Here is a 20,309-nt window from a genome sequence, read left to right as displayed (position 1 = left end):
AACCCACTGAGTTTCAACTATGGGCCAGACCCTATTCCAGGTGTTTGGGGTCCATCATGAAGCAAAACAGATACGCACACATCAAACTCCCCTCTGTGGGGCTTAGAGTCTAATGTTCCACTGTTTGGCCCAAGAGTCCTCATCACAGCCCCTTCAACCCTCCGACCCAGCAGACTGAGTCGCCTGCCGTTCATGCAGGGCCTGGCTTTTGCTCATGGTTTTATTCTTCCTGGAATATGCTTTTGCCTGGAGGCATGTGCCAAGGTCTGGAGACATGTTGGCTGCCACGAGTGATGGGGCCCTACTGTCTCCACCTGGGTAGAAGCCTGGGTGGCTGCTAAACACTCTGCAATGCACGGAGCGGCCCCCACAGTGGAGAATTGTCTGGTCCGTTATGTCAACCGTGCCAAGGCTGAGAAACTCTGCTCTAGAGCCAAGGTGCTCCCATCTTTCACACCAGCTCCGATTTCACCTCCACAAAACACCCACAAATCCTTCCTCACTCTGTTCCAAGCCATCTACTCCCCGCCCCCAATTCCCAGTGCCCCGTGGGTAAATCTTTAGTGGGACGCTTCATCTTTCACAGGCAGTGAAGTCTGCAAAGATGGATTTATACCTGACTCATCTGGTTCTCGAGGCTAGCCTGGAGCCTAGTCAACAGAGAAAAGGCGCTCAGACATTTGTTATACGCATGAGCAGGGAATACCCAACATCTGTCTCTTCCCGCAGACTTCAGTTCAGAGGAACCAGGCAGACAGGAAGTTCTCACTTCAGAGGGGAATCTGCCAGGCTCCTTCCAGCCATACCTGGAAGAGACTCAAGTGGCATGAAGCCACAAAAAAGACGCTAACTCTACCAGCCTGAAGGAGAGGAGCCAGTGGGAAAAGAGACTAAACAAACATGGCATGAAATACGACTCTGTGCAAACACAGGCTCCCTACAAAAATACTGAAATCAAGAAGGACGTTTGGTTGGATGGGAGCTTGACCAGCTTTATAAGTGGGTTAGACAACCAGCAACCTCAGATGCCCCTTGCAATCCCACTCTTAGCAATTCAGAAACCAGCAGCCCCTGAAGCCACCCCCTGGGCTGGGGCTGTGGGCTCAGGACCATGCGTCAGCTGCCACCCAGTAACTCAAGCTCTTCCTGTCCAAGTCCCTGAGTTGTGCAGAAGGCTGAGTGTCCTAGTGGGCTTGGAAAACCGCGGAATCCAAAGAAATGGGCTCGGTTATTTCAGGCTTCTGAACCCAGACATGCCAGGTCCTGCCTCTGCTCCCAAGCACTCTGGGCAGGGAGCTCTGCTGGGCACCAATTCTATCTGCTTGGCAGCTGACATGGCAGAAAGGTCTGCAGAGTCCTGGCTCAGCACTCCTGAAAGCAGGCATGGGGGAAACTGTAGCTCTTGCAAAAGGACTGACTGAAGTCAGGCGGAGAAGTAAAAAAAAAAAAAAAAAAAAAAAAAAAAAACGGCTCAAAGGTGCAGTCAGAGTCCAAACCCACAGAGCACTGGGCCAGTGCCTTGCAACTGCATCTGTTCCTCCTGGGGGCACCTGTCACTCAGCCAGCATGACACAGAAGTGGCCTTACCGTGAATCAAACAGCATCACCAACCAGCCAGGTGAGTTCTTCCGTCTACCACCCCGTCCTGTTCCCACGTGCTGCCATTCATGCTTCGTCGTGGGCCTGGATGTTGGGAACAAGACAGGAGGAAGCCTGCTGTCATTTTCCCTTTGCTGGATTCTGGAAGCTCGATTGAGCGGGGGTGGAGGTGTGTGTGTGTGTGTGTGTGTGTGTGTGTGTGATTCCTGAGCCTACACTCCAACTCTAGGCTCTAAGTCTGCCTCTCAAACCAAAACACTACACCAGCCACAAACACCAGCCACCGTTATACTTCTAAGGTTTCTAGTAGCCACAGTGAAACACCAAGAAATTAAACTAATTTTACTAAAATATTTCACTTAGTCCGTTATAGCTGAGACATTATCATTTTAAACATGCAGTCAATATAAATAATAATATCAATAAGACAGATAATTCACATTCTTTTGATCAGACGAAGTCTTTGAAATTCGTTGTGTTAATTGCTCTTACAGAGACTTTTCCATTTGAACCAGCCCCCTGGAAGGCTCACCTACTGTGCAGATCTAGAGTAATTAAGCGCTTTCACCAGGCACTGACTGGTGTCCCAGCCAGTAATGCATCAGGTATGCAGCAAGGAGCTGAAATATAGCACCTGAAATATCATCAGATGGGAATTTTTTCAATTTGCTCGAATTGCCCCCCAACCGGAGCACAGAGCGCACGTGTTGGGAGAAACATTTTGCCAAGCTCGCTGGGGTGAGGATGAGGGTGGGGGTGGGACATGGGAAACTCACGATGTTCAGATCATAATGGGTGGAGAACTGAATTCCAGCCTTTAAGGAGAAGGTCACAGACCCCTGAAACTGAGAGCGACCGAGACAGAAGACACAGGCGTGCCCTGGGGGCGCAGCAGGTAAGGATCCCCTATTATGGCTGCTGTTGGCGAGGACTCGATTCCTAGCCTGGGAACTTGCACGGCCATGGGCTCCGCAAAACAAAACAAACAAACAAGACAGAGACGGTATATGTGATGACAGTGACTCATTTTATTTTTGGAAAAAGTGTAACAATTTCAATGCCTTTAGGGAAATTGTGAAGCAGCCACCTGAAAGGGTGTTTTGTCATGATTAAAATTCTACTTAGAAACATGGGGATAGACCTGAGGTAGAAACTGGTAAGTGGACGAGAAACCCAGGACGGAGAGTAATTGCTTTTGTACAAGTGGGTCTACACTTAACAAGTGCAAAGGAAAGATGAGCCGAAGGTCGCCCTTGTTTTTCCTAGAGGTAGCGCTGCGGGTGCCTTTTCTGGATTTTTCTGACGCTTTTCTGATGCCCGTAGGTCACTGTTTCTAGAAAGAAGGGTTGAACTGAAGAACAAAAATCCAATGACCCACTTGCCAGAACTGCCCCGCTGTGTAACTACATGATCATGGGTGTGTGTTTGCAGTATGTGCGTCTGTGCAGGTGTGCGAGGGTGCGTGTGCACGTGTGTACGTGGGCGTACGTGTGTCTTCTCCATCCCTCCCCTGAGGCTGCTGCCCGCTCACGCTGGACAGATCTGGGGAGAGGCAACTTCTTCCGCCCGGAAAGAATTCCTTCCTTGGATGTCGCAACCGGCTGAAAGTTGCGGCTGAAACCGGCCGCCGCTCTGGGCTTGTTTCTCTCTGGATCCCCACCTGCTTGTCGAGACGTCATCTCTCGGGACCGTTTCCAGCTCAGTACAGGATGGTTTTCCCTACACGCGAAGCGCAAATAAGACAGTAAATCACCTCTGAGCTCCATGTGCTCGACCCAGAGGCAGAGTGCTGTTTATAATCATATAAAAGCCTAGTCCTGTGGGGAGGACGATGAGCTAATTTGAAATGACTTTCAGGGGCGTTCCCGTCGTGGCGCAGTGGTTAACGAATCCGACTAGGAACCATGAGGTTGTGGGTTCGATCTCTGGCCTCACTCAGTGGGTTAAGGATCTGGCATTGCTGTGAGCTGTGGTGTAGGTCATAGACACGGCTCGGATCCCGCTTTGCTGTGGCTGTGGCTGTGGTGTAGGCCGGCAGCTACAGCTCCAATTAGACCCCTAGCCTGGGAACCTCCATATGCTGCGGGAGAGGCCCTAGAAATGGCAAAAAGACAAAAAAAAAAAAAAGAGAGAGAGAGAGAGAAAAGAAATGACTTTCAGCTCCTCTGGAGAAAAGGCAACAGAGAGTAGGTGGGACCCTGTGGAAAGTGGACCCAGCACTACGGTGAAAGGCAAGGCCGAGGGGTATTTTGAGTTGTTTCTTATTCTGTATATTAATTCTTCTCATGCACCAGTGGTTTCAGCTAGCGCTTAATAACAACTAAATTAGGGTCAGATTTTTTTTTTTTTTTTTTTGCTGCACCGGTGGCATATGGACCTTCCCAGACCAGGGATGGACTCCCAGCTGCAGCCTTGGCAACTCAGGATTCTCAACCCACTGTGCGAGGCAGGGATCAAACCCATGCCTCGATGGGGACCCAAGCCGCTGCGGAGACAGTGCTGGGTTCTTAACCTGCTGACTGCAGTGGGAACTCCGTGTCAAATTTCGTCTAGCACTTTCTTAGGGAGTAAAGGGAAAGCCGAGATGGTGCTGGCAGGTGAACTGCACCACAGGGAAGTGCAAGGCCATAAGACACAGAGGGAGGAGCAGGGAGAGAACACGTAGCCTGCGGGGCCAGAACAGGCAGACGACAGGAGACGCAGCTGACTCGCACTCTCTGGAAATCCTCGGGAATATTTAGCAGGAGACTCAATTTACTAAAACCAAGTGTGGGGCGTGGACCTGAGTTACTCTATTTGGATATCAAAGGAATGGCCACCTCTCAGTTTCTGGTAGACTTGGGGACATTTGGGTTACATTTAATGACTGGATTAATGATAAATAACATTGGTGTCAAAACAGAACACTATGGAGCTTGTAAAGCACTTTCACTTTTTTTGTTTTATCTTTTTAGGGCTGCACCCACGGCATATGGAAGTTCCCAGGTTAGGGGTCGAATCGGAGCTACAGCTGCTGGCCTGCACCACAGTCACAGCCATCCGAGATCTGAGCCACGTCTGCAACCTACACCGCGGCTCACCGCAAAGCCAGATCCATAACCCACTGAGTGGGGCCAGGGATCGAACCTGAGTCCTCATGGATACTAGTTGGGTTCATTACCACTGAGCCAGGACGGGAGCCCCATCAATATTTACTGTATCATCTCACAGATGATGTATTACCATTCAACTTTCCAAATCGATTCCAGTATTTGGAAGAGAATGTATTTTTGTTGAAATAGTCATGGTACAGATATTTAAACAGCACACCGAACACCATCTTTGACTAGAACTACACAGTGGATTTCTTTAATTTGTTCTCTTTACAATAAAGCAAACCTCCTAGCTCATTTGAAATAAGACATTTCAATTGACTTTACCCCTGGCCCTTCAGGACCGTCCTTATTAGAAAGCCTGCTGGCCCTCCCTGGAGGCTCAGCCCCATGGCTTCCGAGCCTCCTCCTCGCCACGCCAAGATGCGTGGGAAGGGAGCAGAGTGGAGAAAAAGAGCCTCAGAAAGACTTCTGGGTCAAAAGAGAAATGCAGCAAGTACTCCGCTTCCCCTGCAAGCCTGAACCTGAAGTTATGACCTCAGCAACGGAGCTCGTGTTTGTGACCAGCAGAGGCATCGTGAAATGTTGGCTGCTTTATCCACAAATGGCCTTATCTGGTTTTTCTTCCCCTAAACTGAAGCTAATTGATCAGTTCGCTCTTCCTCAACGGAGGGTTCCTCTTAAACGTACATTAACTACAAAAGCATTTCCAAGGTTTTGCCCACAGCAACCAAGGGAAGAAGCTCTGTGCCGTCAGCAGGAGATTGGGGGCACGAAAATTGCTACTGGGGACACGTCAGGCTGGTGCCAAGGTGTAGCTTTTTAACGTCAAAAACATGATTCTTATACAAATGTGGAATGAACCTGCCTCACACCTTTGCTGTCTGCATTAATGAAGGAGCTAACAGAACTGGAAAGCTGGTTCAGAGAGAATTAGAGAAACTGGGCTCTGAAAGACAGAAGGCTGTAATAAGACGGCTAGGCTAGATAGAAAGTGGACTGTGTCTCTGCAGGGCAGGAAAACCAAAACTTTTGTCACTCTCGTTTCTAAAGGAGAGAAGTCACATGACTCCCTCCTGGACAAAAACCATTTCCACCTTGTAACTCTCCAAGTCAACGTCTGATTCCCAAAATCTTCAGGTAAGGCGAGTAAATCATAAGTGACATGAAGGGAGGACCACCCTGGACAGGGTTTGACTGACGGCAAGACACCATCATCCTTTTACTTTATCCTAGTTTGGGCTATTTTTTCTTAAGACAGAATACACAAGAGAAGGGATAAAAGAAACTTTAAGTGCGTGGTTGTAAGAATTTAGCCTTTCAACTGATATCCTGCAACAGGTTTCTCTAGGATTTATGTACTTACTGGTGTGTTTTTTGGGGGTTTTTTTTTCTGGCTTTTTAGGGCCACACCTACCACATACGGAAGCTCCCAGGCTAGGGGTCCAATCAGAACCCTAGCTGCCAGCCTCCCCACAGCCACGCCAGATCTTAGCCGTGTCTGTGACCTACACCACAGCTCAGGGCAATGCTGGATCCTTAACCCACTGAGCGTGGCCAGGGATCCAACCGGCAACCTCCTGATTACTGGTCGGCTTCGTTCCCGCTGTGCCACGACGGGAACTCCTTACTGGTGTGTTTTTTGAATTACTTAATTACTGGGGTCTTTGCTCTCCCAGGAGAAAGGACTCTTTATGGAACTATCTCATCTGCTTTCCTTTGCCACCACTGAGGTCTTCAGGAAAGGCAAGGCTTAGCAAGAGGAGGACAAGTTCAGAATATTCAGACCTTTCCCTGAAGCGGTCAAGTATAAAGAACTCAATTATTATGTCTTTAAAGAAAAATACAGGAATAAACCTTCAGGAAAACAGGTGCGGCCAACTGGGGCGGAGGGGGGACTGGTGGGGAGTTATCCTTGGGAGGCATAGTTAATTCATTTGACTGTTTCTAAGAACGTTCCTATCAAAGTCGACTAGGAAAGATGGTTAATAAAAAGCGAAGCGGATGCTCGGGCGGCCCGCGGCATCTGCGCATGCTCTGGATGCTGCCGTGGGAGAAAGGGATGGTTATGACGTCACAGGGAGGTTCCTGGACGTGGCGCACGGGGGTCCCGCCCCTGCTGGGACTCCTCAACCCCGCGCGCCGCGGGCAGCGCTGGTCGGTGAGGGAGAGAGAGAAGCTGCAGCCTGCAGCCGGGCCTGTTCGCTGACCCAGCAGCCTCCCTCCATCTCGTAGGGACATTTGGAGGGAAGCCAAGGCTACCCTGAAAATCAGCAGATCAACACCTGACGCTCAGTGACTGCCTCATGTCCGGGCTGGTTTGGAATCTTAAATCAGAAGCCACAAATGCCAACACATGTCAGCATGGGCAGTCACAGCTCCTGAATGGGTGGCCCCAACCCTGGCGGGGCTGTGGGGCCCAGAGATGCCCGCCTCCCTTGCAAAGTGGGCACCCGCTACTGGGGACGCTCACTGTGGCTATATGGGAACAATGGCCCGAGGTCGCCAAACTTCCCATTGTTTTAAGCTGGACTCTCCATGGATACGTGCCATCTCCTAGTTTTAACCTTGACTCCATTTTTTTGGAAATATCACTGAAAAGAAACAGAGCTGATAGACTGTGGCCTTGGCATTGATGACCCCTTCCTTCTCATATCCAGCATCACCCGTGGTCTCTAAATCCCTCTTCCATCCATCTGGCCCCCATCCCAGATGCCTCATCTGCAGATTATTTTTCTGTCTTGCTTCTTTGGACCAAAGACTCTCGGGCAGACTTTTGATTCAGCGTCTCCTAAGGTCTGCCTTCAAGTCGTCTTTCTTGGCTTAATCCACTGCAGGCCCTGAATGAGTGAGGTTCTACCCTTATGTCTGACCTTGGTGTCCAGAGAACACGCCCAGGCTTGGGTCTGGCATCCTTACTACAGCTTGTATGAGCAGAGGTTCTGAGCTAGAGAGACGTGTGTGTGTGTGTGTGTGTGTGTGTGTGTGTGTGTGTGTGTGTGTAAGAGAGAGTGGGGGGCAGAGGGGCAGGTGTTGGGGAGAGGGGTCTGGGGAGGGAGAGATTAGTAATAAGAATGCTGAATTGAGAGGGATTTGTTCCAAACACAGGTCGGAATAGCATAAAAAGCATATATGAACATAGGAATAACGTGGAGCCCTGAGGATTTGAACTTGACACATCAAAGCTGTTTCCTTAGCCACACTGGTTACTCATTACTAGCAATGGCTCTGGACTCTGGCTGCATGTTACAATGACTCAGGAAGCTTTTATAACATATGGATGACGGGGCACCATCCCCAAAGATTCTGATGCAATTTGTCTGGATTATACGACTTGGCATCTGTCCTTTTTTTAAAAGCCCTCCACTGATCTTAATGTGCCGTAAGTTTACAAACCACAGCACAGGGAGAAGCCCCACAGCACAGTGGTGGATTCTGAAGTCAGCTTTCAAGTGAGCTCCAGGTCAGCCTTCACCCCCTTCCCCCCCCCCAATAGCTGTGTGACCTTAGCCAGCATGCTGTGGGTGTCTAAGGCTTACTCAGTCATGGAAAACCCCAAATCAAGTGCCAACTTCACAAGACTGTGTTGGATGAGGCACTGTTTGCCAAGCACTTAGCAAGGACAGAATGAATTATGGCTGTTTTTGTTACCAGCAGGTATGAAGGAGAATCTGATGACTGTTCATGATTCAACAATACTTTAAATCATCTCATCATTTAAAAATAACACGCTAAGCACCCATATACAATCCTACTCTATAAAATGTATACTCACTGAAAATACCGTTTCAGCAAGTCATTTGGACAATGTCAGAGGCTGCTGTTGCACAAGACCTTCAGGCTTTGTGACCTGTGGACCCCTGGCAAGAAAAAGCTCTTCTGACTCATGTGCTGGGAAGTCATACAAATGAAATGCTCTTGGCTATTAAGTACATGCCACAGTATTGAACCATCCTAGCACTACGGCAAATTCAGATTCCAGTAACAGCGACATGCCCTTGTGGCTTATCAAACTGGCAAAAACCTTTTAACAGCAGCAAGAAGAAATTTTGAATTTTATGCACTAATAGTACGATAGCATGTCGGTGTGCAGTTCTTAGAGAAAATTTAGTGATGTGTATCAAAGGGCTTAAAAATATAGATATCCTTTGGTTCAACAATTTCACTTCTAGAAATTAATCCTAAAGGAAAATAATCAGAGATCCATGAAGTTTCACAATTATCAGTGCTATTTTTTAATAGTAGGACGGTTAAGTGCCAATTGAAATATAAATAAATTATGGTACATCTATATATATTCTATCTCGTGTGGAATATCATATTATCATTTTTAAACCACATTTTCCAAGATTAGCAAATGACGTAGGAAAACACCCATCAAGAACTTTAAGTAAAATATACACCCAAGTAGAAAAAAATTTTAAGGTAAAAATCCAAGATGTTAATAGTGATGGGGAGTTTCCATCGTGGCGCAGCGGAAACAAATCCGATGCGGAACCATGAGGTTGTGGGTTCGATCCCTGGCCTCACTCAGTGGGGTAAGGATCCGGTGTTGCCGTGAGCTGTGGTGTAGGTCGGCAACTGTAGCTCTGATTGGACGCCTAGCCCAGGAACCTCCATATGCTGCGGCTGCGGCCGTAAAAAGACACAAAAAAAAAAATGTAAATAGTGATTATCTTTGGGGGCTGGGATTGTGAGACTTCTGTACTTTTCCATATTTTCTATAATCTGTACTGTTTTTATCATAAGAAATCTATGTTCTAAGAGTTTTAAATATTCCTTTGCCAAAAGCAAACAAAACCAGCCAAAGTCCTTATAAAGAATTCTATTTTAGTGGAGCTGATTTGTGTCTCTAGACCAACATTATAAATTCTATTCCAGATATTTTGAGACAATGAGAGGATCTCTTGCCAACAACACTGAATTTGTTAGAAAAACAAATTCTCCCCCCAGAGGTATATTTTCCAAGAAAAGAGAAACAGGTGTGAGAGTACGTGGGATGTATGTTTCAGATGCTCCTGGGTGTCCAATTGAGGACACCTGGTGGCAGCAGAAAATAAGGGACTGAAGCTCGAGGGAGAGGTTGGGACTGAAGACGTGACTCCAGGCGTCAAGGGCTTAAGGATAAAAGCAGAAGAATGTGATAAGTTTATTCAAAACATATTTGTAAAAGGACTAGGTGGTCGAGAACCAAAATCTGGGGAAAGCCTGGGAAAACGGGAAGGGAAGAGGCAGCAGTGCTGGCAGCTTATTTGTTAACCTCCCCCAACCCCTCCGTGAATGTAAGAAAAGAAACCAGGATGGCAAAACAAAAGGCCCAAGGACAATGTCTACACGGCAACGAGGTTGGCCAGATGCCCCCCAGATTCCAAAAATCCGAGCAGGTGCAGGAAGATCTCTGGCAGCCACAAAGTCTGCCTGGCGTCAGCAGCTGTGCCAAGGGAAGCAGCAGGCGTTTGAAGAACCAAGAACACCAAGGTCAGAGGAGGGGCCACCTGAAAGGCTCTACCAGGCCCAGTTAGCAGGAGTGGGAAGGGGTTTGTGCCCCAGAGGCAGGTGAGTCGAGGGGTCCTGAGGACCGTGTGCAGGGGCCAAACGGCCTGTGGACTCTCCAGACACGAGTCAAATGCCCCCTCCGGGGGTCACGTTCCACTCTGAGGACACACTGCTGAAAATAGAATCCAAATTCAGCAGGATAAGAGCAGGGGACCCAAAGAATAAAGAAAGCGCAGATGCACACGGGGAGAGGGAGTATATGGGCCACCAGGGGGGCAAAGCGCCACATTTAACACCATGTAGGATCCAAACAAGGAGGGGGTTTGTGAGGCCTCGAAAGCTCTCTTGAATCTTACCTTATTCTAAAAGTTCAGGAAAACCAATTGCCATAAAAATGATCAATTAGGGAGCTCCCAGTGTGGCGCAGGGGAACGAATCCACCTAGTATTCATGAGGATGCGGGTTTGGTCCTTGGCCTCGCTCAGTGGGTTGGGGATCCGGTGCTGCCATGAGCTGTGGTGTAGGTGGCAAGCCAGGCTTGGATGTGGCATGGCTGTGGTTATGGCATAGGCTGGCAGCTACAGCTCCCATTTGACCCTTAGCCTGGGAACTTCCATATCCCACAGGTGCAGCCCTAAAAAGCAAAAAAACAAACAACAACAAAAAACACTTAAAAATGATCAAGATCAAAGAGATAAAGATGCAGAATAACATCCGCCAAACAGAATCCACAAAGAGAGAAGAAAAGTATAACCTGATGGATCAAAATGAGCAAAAAGGCATCAAAAATAGTAAAATGTATAAAAGGGAAATATACATCTGAAATAGAAATCTCAGAAAGAAAGTGATAAAACACAAACCAAGAAGCAGAAATGGAGAAAAGAAAACTAACTTAAAACCCAAGAGCAAATAAACGTAACAGATAAACCTTAATAAAACTAGACTGTGAAGAAGTTCCCCCGTGGCTCAGCAGGTTAAGGACTCAGCTTTGTCACTGCTATGGCTTGGGATGCTGCTCAGATGCAGGTGCGATCCCTAGCCCAGGAACTCCTGCATGCTGTGGGTGCTGCCCCAAAATATTAGAATGTTAAAAAATTAAAATTAAAACATCAGAAGAACAAATTGGATTCAGGAGTAGTGACTATAGAAGACAGGCAAAGAAAATGCAATAAATAACAGGAGTCCCGGCAGAAGGAAAATTAAAGCAAGAGAGCCGAACAGGAGTTCCTGTTGTGGCAGAACGAATATGGCTAGTATCCATGAGGGTGCAGTTTCTATCCCTGGCCTCGCTCAGTGGGTTAAGGATCCAGCATTGCCGTGAGCTAGGGTGTAGGTGCAGACTTGACTCAAATCCTGCATTGCTGTGGCTGTGGTGTAGGCCGGCAGGTGCAGCTCCAATTCAACCCCTAGCCTGGGAACTTCTATATGCCGCAGGTGCAGCCCTAAAAAGAAAAACAAAACAAAACAAAAACCACCGAAGACCGTGATTCAGGAAGACTTTCCTGGAAGAAAAGGAGATTTGAACTTGTATGGAGCAGGATGGAGGATAATGTGAGAAAAAGAATGAATGTATATATGTGTGACTGGGTCATTTGCTGTACACTAGAAAATTCACAGAACACCGTAAACCAACTATAATGGAAAAAGTAAAAATCATTTTAAAGAGAGATTTGAAAGTGCCCATATATTGACAGAATGCCTCACACGCCTGGGAAAATTGACTCAGATTGATTAACAACAAGATACAGTCTAGTAAAATTATTAGACTTTAAAGAAAAAGAAAAAAAATGATTGAGGTATCCAGGTTAAAGTACCAAGTCACACATAAGGGAAAAATTTCTGATCACAGTAGACTTATTTTTGCTTTTTTTTTTTTTTTTTAGGGCTATACCCAAGGCATATGGAGTTGCCAGGCTAGGGATGGAATCAGAGCTGTAGTTGCTGACCTGCACCACAGCCCACGACAACGCTGGATCCTTAACCCACTGAGCAAGGCCGGGGATAGAACCCGAATCCTCGTGGATGCTAGTTGGGTTCGTTTCTGCTGAGCCACGAGGGACCTCCACCATTAGACTTTTTGACAGTAATACTCTTTCTTACAAGAAAATGTAGCAACATATCTAAGGTACCCAAAGGAAGAAAATGCAAGTCAAAGACTTTATATCTGGGCCAACTTATTTTCAAGAATAAGGCAACAAGGTGTGGTCAGATACAAGAACTAAGAAAATATTGTTCTGATGAGTCTTTCTTTAGAATCGATTAGAAAAAAAGCTATAACCAACCAGAATGCCTGGGAGAGACACCATCTCAAATACTGGCACTGAGCCTTAAATGCGCATTTAAATGTGCAATGGAGACAATGAAAGATACGAGAAAGTACAAAACAGCTATATTCTCTGACAAGGCAGATTGTAGTATACCTGTGAATAACGCAGAGAACGCATGCAAGAAGAATTTAGCTTTGTCTTCAGTAATCCTAATGGTAAAAGTGTTGGGATGGTTGTCCAGAAAATGTTTTGGAAAAAGCAAACGAGCTCTGGGGGATCCACCCTGTCATCTACGTGTCCCTGAGAGCCAGGGTTCTCGGTTGGGGAGCACACACAGACACGTGTAAGAGAGACGTGATGAATTATCTTAACTCCTGACTTTGGAAAAGAAGTGACAGTATGGACTCATGAAGTTTTTTTTGTTTTGTTTTGTTTTAGTCTTTTTTGGTTGCCCCGTGGCATGTGGAGTTCCTGGACCAGGGATCAGATCTGAGCCACGTTGTGACCTACGCCAGATCCTTTAACCCCCTGTGCTTGGCCAGGAATCAAACCTGGAGGTCCTGCTATGGCTCAGTGGTAACGAACCCAACTAGTATCCATGAGGATGTGGGTTCGATCCCTGGCCTCGCTCAATGGGTTAAGGATCCCGCCTTGCTGGGGCTGTGGTACAGGCCAGCAGCAATGGCTCCAATGCAACCTGTAACCTGGGAAATTCCGTATGCTGTAGGTGCAGCCCTTTGAAAACACAAAACAAAACCAAAAAAACCTGCATCCTGGCACTACAGAGATGCCACTGATCTCATTGCACCACAGGGGGGGGACTCCGGTATCTTCTTTTTAATCTTTAAATAGCTTTGTCCTGCCCATTGTAAAGGCCGAGAAATGATGATGTAACAGCAGCAACGAGCATCACCAGTCTCCAGATCAGGGTCTTGGAGGGGCAGGAAATGGGTAAGGTGAGCCTGGGAGATCACGCCGCTCGGCAAGAAAGCTGTCAGAGACCACCAGGGTTGGTCAAAGAAGGCAGCAACTTGAAAAGACTCCTTCCGACCAAAGAGAATGAATAAGGATAACTGCTATGGTGGGTAAAACACATCGAATACTGTTATTTGATCCCTGAGTTTATAAATCCCGCCCCCCATACCCTAATCCTAACCACTTGCCTTTAGAGGCTGCTAGGGGAGTGACTCTTGTGAAAACCACAAGTAAACAAAGGGAAGATTTTGAGTTAGTGCCCCATCTTTCCCTGGAAAATCCTGCCACTGGCTAATCAAACAGCAGGTGAGGGAGAGTTTCTCTTTATAAAAATATTCCAGATGGACTTCCCCCATTGTGGCTCAGCAGTCACGAATCCGACTAGTATCCATAAGGATGCGGGTTCAATCCCTGGCCTCGCTCAGTGGGTTAAGGATCTGGCGTTGCCTGTGAGCTGTGGCGGAGGTCGCAGATGCAGCTTGGATCTGGCATGGCTGGGGCTGTGGTGTAGGCCGGCAGCTACAACTTCCATTTGACCCCTAGCCTGGGAACTTGCACATGTCGCAGGTGTGGCCCTAAGAAAAGCTAAAAAAAAAAAAAAGAAGAAGAAGAAGAAATGATGAATAAGATGGTCACATTTTGCAAAATCGCTAATGAAATAAAGGATCTTAGCATCGGTTACCTGTTGCTAACAGCACCCCCCCCAAAAAAAGGCAATTAGACATTCTCGGCCTTTCAGTGAAGAACAAAACACCACCTATGGTGAGATTTCCCCCCCCACATACACAAAATCTAGGGGGTACCCGGGAATTAAAATAGACTCAAGAGACATATTTTGGCCGCACCCTAGGCATGTGGAAGTTACCAGGCCAGAGAATGAACCCACGCTGAAGTTGCCGCCTGCAACACGGGATCCTTTACCCACTGTGCCAGAAGGCAACTTCCTCAATTCAGAGACTTTGAAATAAAGCAAAAGGGCAGGCCTAAACTACAGTGCAGAGCGATAAAACTATAAACCAAATAAGTGGTGCCTCCAGTGAGAGGTGTGGGAGTGTTCCGGGAACTGTGGCTGCCAAGCCCCCCTTCCTTGACTGCTGGGGTTGCAGGGGTCATTGCCTGGAACAGGGAGGGGTGTGGCCGCAGAAAAGAGGGCAGAGGCGGGACGCAGCCAGAGCATCCAGGCTTCAGAAAGAGTGAAGACAAAGAGGAGTCGAGAAGGTGGAACAGGTGTGGACGGAGCCCTAGAAGGAAAGCAGGCGGAAGAGGAGGCGGGCGAGAGCCCGCAGGGACCAGGGGCGACTCTCGCCGAAGCCGCCGGCGCCCCCTTGAGCCCTAGGCTGCGCCTTGAGGACTGACCCCCCCCCACACACCCCTCCCCTCCCCCGTCTTGAGAAGCTCTCCCTCCCTGGGGGAGGTCAGGCTCCAGGTCTTACTCTCACCCCGTGCCTGATGCTTCGTTGGCATGTTTTCCTGTTCAGATACCGTAAATCCTGGAATGCTTCCAGAGGTCCGTCGCTACTTTCTTTTTCCTTTTCATGCGTCCTCCTGCCCCAATTTCTGCAGCGCCCACAACGTCACTGTCCCCTCGGAGGCAGTAAATCTGGGTCTCTGGGTCTAAGCTTTCTCTCCAGCTCCCGACTCCCTGCTGACTGTTTCCCCGCAGGGTCCCCTTGGACCTTTGGATGTTTATGAAACCAAACCCGTCGGCTCCCCTGCCGCCTCCTGCTCCTGCGGCCCCCGACCCTTTCTTCCGCGCAAGCCTGACGCCCTGGGCTCATTCAGGCTTTCCCTCCCTCCGGCCTGAGAGGTGCCAGCCCCGCTCCATCAATCAGAACGTCTTGGGAACCTGCAGCCGCCTCTTCCTGCTTCCAGTGCTGCATCCGCGCGACTCCCGACTCCCGCAGCGTAGCATCTGCTTTCGCCCGCGGTGTTACTGCCCTGGTCCCACCGCAGGCCCACACCGGCCCACCTGCCGCTACACAGTAACTTTGATTGTCAGGGAAAAACAGAGCCTTCCTCGTCTTCCTCTTCCTCCTCCTCCTCCAGATCCGAGCCGCATCTGAGGCCTACACCACAGCCCACAGCAACGCAGGATCCTTTAACCCACTGGGCAAGGCCAGGGAGTGAACACGCATCTTCATGGATACTAGTCAGGTTCTTAACCCACTGAGCCACGACAGGAACTCCAGGGGGGTTATTTTATTTTATTTTATTTTATTCTTTAATTTTTTCATTTCCCCAATGCATTATTTTTTTCCTACTGTACAGCATGGTGACCCAGTTAGGATTGTCTTAACATTCCTAAAATCACAGAACATCAGTAACTCCTTGCCACTGCAGCAAACTATAATGCAAACAAAGAAAAACCAGTAGTATGTTAAGTGGCTTGGCACAAAAACACAAAATAAACACAGCAGTGCTGTATGGCTCAAGTTTGTTGTTGTCAGAAAATAGAGCAACCTCTCGTTGTGTTAAACTCTGCTGTTGTTTTTAACAGGAATTCAGAAGGAGAAGCATAGGTACAGACAGAAGGCATGCAGAAGGCTGCTACAGGGACACCAACACGGGAAAGGGGACAGCAGGAATGTGGTGTGTTTGACGCTGAAAAGCACGTTCCCCACCCTTGGCACAAGTGCAGCACGAGACGAAGGCTGGCTCAGAGTCAGGCTCGCAGCTGGCTGGAGGGAACTAGGTTCCCATCAGAGCAGCCCCGGGGGTAAGCCTTTCCCATAAGCCACTGTGGCAGCACACCCCCTGCAGCAGCTCTTCATTAGCATATTAAAGAGATGATGAGGAGCCTGTGGAATTCTGGAGCCCCTTTTAACATTGTATCCATTTTCTGCAAAGCTGAAAAAGACAAGGGCAAGGGCCAGTGTGTGTGTATCCTGCGGGTGTATATGTGGTGTGTGTCATGTGTATGTGTGTGTACCCTGTGTGTGTGTGTCTGTGTGTGTGTGTGTGTCTGTGTCGCAGAACCTGGAGGAGGAAAGTGTTGGGAATAGGATCTTCCAGTGGTTCTGAAACGTGGCTGCACATTAGATCATCTGGGGAAATTCATCAGTCCGGATGCACAGGCTCCTCCCTCTTCCCCAAACCAAGTTCATCAGAATCCACAGGGAGGGCTGGCATCAGGGGCGCGTTTTTTTTAGGATCGAAGTACAGTTAATTTATGATGCTGTGGTAGTTTCAGGTGTACAGCAAAGTGATTCAGTTATAAATATATATATATATATATATTCTTTTTTCAGATTCTTCTCCATTACAGGTTATTTCCAGACACTGAGTGTGGTTCCCTGTGCTAGACCGTAGGAGGTCCTTGTTGTTCATTTCCTTTCCAGAGAGTAAGGTGTATCTGCTAATCCCATACTCCTAATTTTTCTCCCCCACCCACCTCATGCCATCCCCTTTGGTAACCCTAAGTTTGTTTTCTATGTCTGAATCTGATTCTGCTTTGTAAATAAGTTCATTTGTATCATATTTTATTTTTTTATTTTCTGTTTTGCTTTTTAAGGCCACATCTGGGGCATATGGACGTTCCCAGACTAGGGGTCAAATTGAAGCTACAGCCACTGGCCTACCCACAGCCACAAAAATGTTGGATCCCCAACTAACCGAACAAGGCCAGGGATCGAACCCGAATCCTCATGGATCCTAGTCAGGTTCATTAACCACTGAGCCACAAAGGGAGCTCCCTATTTTTTATTTTCTTTTTTAAAAATCATTTGTTTCATATTTTAGATGCCACATATATCTTTGTCTTTGTCTGACTTCACTTAGTATGATAATCTCCAGGTCCATCCATGCTGCTTCAAATAGTGCTGGTTTGTTTGTTTTCATGACTGACTAGTATTCCTTTGAATATATGTACCACTTCATCTATACCCATTCATCCGTCTGTGGACACTTAGGTGGCTTTCATGTCTTGGCTGTTGTAAATAGTGCTGCACTGAACACTGGGGTGCATGTATCTTTTGAATTAGAGTTTTCTTTGGATATAAGGCGTCGGTGTTTTCAAAACTCCCCAGGTGATCCGCAGGTGCAGCCAGTGGTATAAACCGTGGTCCTCTCTCCCACACCCTCTAACTGCGTCTTTCCCTTGGACCATCACCGACACCCTAAAACCACTCGCTACCACCTCCCGTACACACGTTAAAACTGCTCCTTACAGGGTGGAGAACGACTGACTGGGTTCCTCTGGGTTCACCTGCAATGACTTTGTTCCCTGCTTATTTTAATATAAAAGAGCAGCCGAGTGAAAACAGACTGGCGCCCACAACCACGTTGACCGGCCTAAAGTGAGAGTCCTCCCTGCCTCTTACCTGGTGACGTGCGCCCGTATGCTCCGTTCTTTGCTGTGCTCTTGTTTGGTGTGATTCTCTGTGCACTGAGAGGCTGCAAACGCCCTGGAGACAAGGTGCCATCTGACCCCCGACCCCTCCAGCACTTTGCCTCAAGCCTGGCACACAGCAGGTGCTCTGTGTCTGGCCTCCTGATCTTTCTGAGGTCTGTCCCTCCACCAATAGAAATGTTCTCAAACACTTGGCATGTTCACGGGCTCTTCTGCTGTCTCTGTGTCTTGTTCCCATTTCTAACGTCATCCTGAGACTGTGCCTCCTTTCTGCCACACCCTGCTCGACAGACAGCCTCTCTAGAAGGCGCCCTGTGGCCATGGATTCCGTGGAAATCGGTCTCTGGAGGAGAGGAGTGTATTTGCCGAAGGGGAACCAGAAAGGCCGGTGGCCCCAGCGTGAGGAAGTCACCAGGGCGGTGGAGAGCTGGGAGAGCATGGCCCCGGCTCGGGACTCACACCCGGGGGTGCAGGGCGGGGCAGAGAACAGAGTCGCCTGTCACACACATGGAATCAAACAGGACGAGTTCGCATCCTTCCAGAGCAGAAGGCTTATCCTTCTGGGAATGACGAATAAAAAGAGACATGGAGTCTTTCCCATGGAGAAGAGCGAGCCTCGGCCACCTGGTGTCCCCAAGGCCTGGGCGGGGCTCTTGTTTAGATCCAGGCTGAGATGCAATTCTCGCCATGACCATAAGGTGTCCCAGTGATTCCCAACAAAGGGGTTCCTCCTCATCTTCGCGAGAAAGGCAGTAACTGCCGTAAGGCCAGTGCAGACTTCGAAGATGCGAGGAGGCTTAGAAAATCCAAGCGTCTGCTACTTTGGGGAGGAAGCTATGACAGCAGGGACAGAGGCCACTGTCCGCCTGGAGCACACCTTCCGTTCAGTGGGTCTCGGTTTAAGGTGCAGCGCCCAAGATGTGTCTCAAACAGGAACAGCGACGGGTGGCGATGTTGTGACAGCTGTCTTCATTGGTAAATGCTTTCATCTGTGGCTTTAAAGATGCTCTTGAACCTAGTAACCAGTTCTTCAGTCAGGCATTAGAGGGGGTGGGGTTAAAAGTATGGATGCTTTCAGGATGCTCAGAAGTCCTCTCAGACCCCAGCAGCAGTGTCCGTCGCCTACCTGCTTTGACCGCAGTGGCAAACTTTTCACTAAACCACTCAGTTACACAGAGACACTCTTCCTTTCTCCTCTGATCAGTCTTTTAATAAATAAGAATGAGTGTCTTCCTAACGACACACATGCAACGGGCAGGATGCCAAGGAGTCAACGATGGATAACATTGGGGACCTCCTTTCTGGGAGCTCAGAATCCAGCTGTGGAGGTGGTTGGATGACCAGAGATGCCGATGGTTGTGGGACCCTCAGCTACTGCAGTGGGAGGTCTACCCTCTGGGAACACAGTGGGGATGTGAAGCACTAGTTAGTGTTTACCCCCAAAAGAGAACCTACGAGGGATGCTCCTATGGGGGGGGGGGAAGTATCCTAGGAGGGAAAAAACACTGGCCTTTAAGTGCTGTCAAGACCCATTGCTTGGAGTTCCCATTGTGGCTCAGCAGGTTAAGAACCTGACAGTGTCTGTGACGATGTGGGCTCAATCCCTGGCCTCGCTCAGTGAGTTAAGGATCCAGCATTGCCACAAGCTGCAGCAAAGGTCACAGATGTGGTTTGGATCCTGTGTTGCTGAGGCTGTGGTATAGACCTACTGCCACAGCTCTAATTTGACCGCTGGCCTGGGAACTTCCATATGCCACAGGTACGGCTGTAAAAAGAAAAAAAAAAAAAAGATTCACGGCTCCACTCTGACAAGAGGGCTCGTGCTACTCCCCAAAGGCGTCATCATTCTCCGGGCAGTATTCCAGCCGTCCATCCAGCAAGCTGAGAGTCAGGACCAGCAGAAACCGCATCAGTTACACCTCACTGTTTAAGTCCCCCATGGACCACGTGAGGCCTGAGCACTGCAGCTAGTCAGGAGGATAAAGCTCGTGAATCAAGACTCCTTTTGAGCCGAAATACGGAAGCATCCTAAATGTCCATCAACAGATGAATGGATAAAAGAGAGGTGGTACATATACACAAGAGGCTACTACTCAGCTAAAGAAAGGAGGAAAGAATGCCATTGGCAGCAGCATGGACGGACCTGCATCTGATCATTATGTAAGTCAGACCGAGAAAGACAAATATCACATGATATCACTTCTAGTGGAATCTAAAATATGCTCCAAAAGAACTCATTTATGAAACAGAAACAGACTCACAGACATAGAACAAACTTATAGTTACCAAAGGGGGAAGGGGAGGGAGGGATCAATTAGGAGTTTGGGATTGATTAGCAGATACAAACTACTACAGGAGTTCCTGTTGGGGCGCGGCGGACCAACCCGACTAGGAACCATGAGGTTGCAGGTTCGATCCCTGGCCCCACTCAGTGGGTTAAGGATCTGGCGTTGCCACGAGCTGTGGTGTAGGTTGCAGAGGCAGCTTGGATCTTGCGTTGCTGTGGCTGTGGCATAGGCCTCGGGTGCGGCC

The 20,309-nt window shown here is 48.4% G+C and overlaps 1 long non-coding RNA gene across 2 annotated transcripts; it reads right to left on the bottom strand.

The window, feature by feature from the left end:
• Positions 2,608 to 19,398, bottom strand: LOC102162837. 2 transcript variants are annotated; one of them, XR_002346266.1, is made up of 2 exons: positions 17,749 to 19,398; positions 2,608 to 3,318 (listed from the first exon to the last, which is right to left on the bottom strand). It is a non-coding gene; the product is annotated as an uncharacterized LOC102162837 (long non-coding RNA). The 2 variants fall into 2 exon arrangements; XR_304257.3 differs by lacking the exon at positions 17,749 to 19,398 and adding an exon at positions 14,869 to 15,501.

The sequence above is a fragment of the Sus scrofa genome, chromosome 7 (assembly GCF_000003025.6).
Source record: "Sus scrofa isolate TJ Tabasco breed Duroc chromosome 7, Sscrofa11.1, whole genome shotgun sequence".
Taxonomy (NCBI): domain Eukaryota; kingdom Metazoa; phylum Chordata; class Mammalia; order Artiodactyla; family Suidae; genus Sus; species Sus scrofa.
Note: the sequence above shows the minus strand (reverse complement) of the source record. Positions and strands in the feature narration are given on the sequence as shown.